We start from the raw sequence: 3,870 nt of genomic DNA on the forward strand, positions 1-3,870 counted from the left end.
TTAATTCAGTTTAGTCCTTATAATCTTGTGTTTGCGAGTAATTTTAGGGTTGCTTTTGTCGTTGTGCCCTCTAGTTTGGTGGATGCTCAGTTCTTTTGTCGATTTATGCTCACTGTTTTGGACCATCCGGGGTTGATTTCCTTATTGTATTAAGTGCTTGCAATCACTCTTTATGTTGTGCTTGAGTTGTGACAGAGTCGATTGTCAACGTGCCATAATGTTCTATTGATGTTGAAGCTAAAGCTTTTGTTATGTTGATGGAGCTTGTCCTTTAGCACGTTCAATGGGTGTTTGTTACTTTTTTCCCCTGAATTGTATGGTCTTATTTATTGAATGAATTAATAAATTTCTCTTTAAAAAGAGAAATAATTTATAATAAATAATTAAATGTATTATTTAAAACTATTTAATAATAGCGCATTAAATATGTATGCTATTAAAATGAAAAAAAACAAATTAAATTGTTTATCATAATATTGACACTTTTCATCAATCTTGAGTCAATATCGAGTTAACTTGTGACACCAACTCATTAAATATATTATTAATATATACAATGATGGGGGTAATAAAGTGTGCACAAAAAATTAAAATGTATAAAATATCAAATTAAAACTTTAGTTGAGTAGTAAATATAAATTTTATTAATGCAATTAGCAAGAGTTCGAATCTCACCATATACATATTTTATTGGCTTTTTTAAGTTAAAAGATTAAAATATCCTTGAATAATATTGTTTAGTTTAATTACAAAATGACATTTTCTTAACTTTTAATCGAGTTGGTAACCCGATTAAAGGTGACATTAACTCAATCAAGAACTTAGATAAATATTAATATAAAATATAATTTTTGCTATAAAATAAAAGGACAAAAAGTAAAGAACAAAGAAAATGAGAAAGCAAAGAGAGAGCGTATTTTATTGATCAATTGAAATATTTACAAAGTTTCTCCAAAATTTCTATTTATAGACATAAGAAGTATAAATGAAGTATAGACCTACTTCTAATGGCTATAAGAATTTAAAGTACATCAAAAATTATCTTGATCTTGATGGACATCCACTTAATAAGATATTCATAACACTCCCCCTTGGATGTCCATTGGTAGATAATGTGCCTCGTTAAAACTTTACTAAGATAAAGATCTTGTGGGAAAAAATCCTAGTGCAGGAAAAAAGTAAACATATCTAAATGCGTATATTATGTTGCACCATTAAAAACTTTACCAGAAAAACCCAATGGGATAAAACCTCGGTTAAGGGAAAAATAGTACAATGCATAGTTACTCCCCTTCATAAAAACATCATATACTTTCTCATATTCTATTGAATTGAATACTAGTTTTCAAATGACTATATTAATGAATTTGCTAAGCATTTATATCACCGTTCTTTTGGAAGTCATGAGTGGGGAAAATTTTAGGGGAAATATATTTTGATCTCTTGAAGAGTTTCAACAATAATCATAACAAACTTTAATCATAATTCCTCTATAAAAACACAAATAGGTATTTTGGATCATTTTATAATCCTCCTTCAACTACTATTCATTGAGTCAAATTTACCACATATGTTCCAATTATTTCAATTCATATAAATGAACAATTTCCCGACAATTTCAATATGCTTCTAGCATCCTAAATCCTTCAAGGATTTGAATATAAATTTTACTATATAGTGGTTCACAAAAAGGTTGTAACAACAACCATTAGACATAAGTTAAATCTTCTATGAATTGTCAAAATAATATATCTAAAAATTATTGCATCCACCACAAAAAAAATATTATTTCTTTTCATAATAAATGCCAGGACTTAGCAAAAAACTTCATATTATAATTTTGCTTTTGCAAAACTACTTCATTTGCACCCTCACTGGCTTTATACCTTGAGATATTTGGACTACTGGTCCAAAAACTCCACAAATTTAATTGTACTTGAATTGCATCTTTCTATTTTGATTAATTTATTCTATATCTATATTTCTCAATAGATTTATTCAAGATCCTCCTTTTGTTTCATTATTTCAATAATAACATTGCATGCAAAATTATTGTCAACCACTTTTATTATTTGGTTTCACATTTTCTCGAATTGGCATAACTTATTGAGATCTATTATTTTACTCTTCAATTTCAGGTACCTGAATCTCTTCTGGAGTTTTACTTATTAGTTATGTCTTGGGTCTCTTTTGGAGCACCTGTCTCCACTATTTGACCATCTAGAAGAATTTTCATCTTTGGAATCGATCAATCTATTATTTATTCTAACTGATTGTCCTGCTGGGACTTTGATTCAAATTAAAATATTAGATGTTATATAATATTTGGTTATTCTTATTAAGTTTTTAAATACATCTGACAGTTAACTTGTAATGAGTTTTCCTCGTTGAGCTGCTAGTTCAAATTACGTTCCCCCTAACTCATTACAAGTTGTTATTTCTCTCCCCCTCATGTTGGGAAAACTATCGAATCAAAATAGTAATCACAAATCATGTCATAATTGAATCTCCAATACATACAAAGAGACTTGTAATTAATATATATTCCCAACTCTATTTGAGGATTGACTCATCTTTTTGCATTGTGTCGGAGTAATTGGAATATATACACACATACAAAAATTCAAAGATGAGAAATATTTAGCTCTTAATAAAAAACCAATCATAATGGGAAGTATTTATAACTTATTGGTTTGATGCGTACAACACGTAAATCAACATAATCTCATGTTGAAATAGGAAGTTTAGTTTTCATAAGTAACGGTTTAGGCATTAATCGAGGCATTTAAAAATAATTTCTCTAAACTATTATGTGCATAAATAACAAACTTTTACAAAAGTTTTTCAAACTTCATCAATAAAATACTAAGATATAAATTCATCAAGATTAGCAAGATGAATTATCTTAATTGCATGATCTGAAATTAATTATTTAAATAAACAATCTTGCAAACGATAGGTTGCAAGTTGATAACACATACGTGATTATTTTGTAGATCCATCTACCAAAATCATATAATATCAAAATCATTCACATAATGGATGAATAGGCCCATATTCATTTCAAAAATGTAAGACATTAAATCTCAACTTTAGCTAGTGAGTTTCTAACAATCAATTTTCATTGAGAACAAGCATCAAATGAGAATTCTTTAAATTAAAGAATATTATGGTTCTTTAATAATATCATATGAATTCTCAATTAATTTTCACATCATATTTGATCTAGGATGGTTTAACTAGTCACGCCAAGTAGTACTTGCATTTGTATTAGTAAACTTTTAGTTTACTTTAACATACGCTTCAATTGTACTAAATTGTAACAAATTGATAATTTTACTATCATTCATTTTACTTTGTATCTACATATAGGTACTATCGTGACATTTACTACTGAAAATGTCTAAATCAATGTGAAGTCTATAATGTCACTAAGTCAATAAATATAATTTTCAAATAATTATATGCAATATTTGCTTCAGGGAATATGCCAAAATCTTGAAATGAAGGGCATTTGGTCTAGTGGTATGATTCTCGCTTCAAATGCGAAAATTCCTGAGTTTGATTCAAAATACTTTTAAAACCCTTTTAACAAAATTTTTGCATAATCAGTTAACTACCAAAAATAACTACCCAGGTCATGTATAAAAACAAGTCTATACTAAATATATCAATAAACATCACATCTCAAGCATAAAAATATGACATAATGAAAAACTAGCAATTTTTTTCATAATCATCATCATAAACATGCATGGAATTTAAATCAAAATCCAACCATTCAAGCTCATAGAACTTTTCATTTACAATTGCTCATGTTATTTCCCTAAATAATTAGCAAATGAAATAATATAAAACGTATGAACTACT

Source organism: Gossypium raimondii, chromosome 6 (genome assembly GCF_025698545.1).
Source record: "Gossypium raimondii isolate GPD5lz chromosome 6, ASM2569854v1, whole genome shotgun sequence".
Lineage (NCBI taxonomy): Eukaryota > Viridiplantae > Streptophyta > Magnoliopsida > Malvales > Malvaceae > Gossypium > Gossypium raimondii.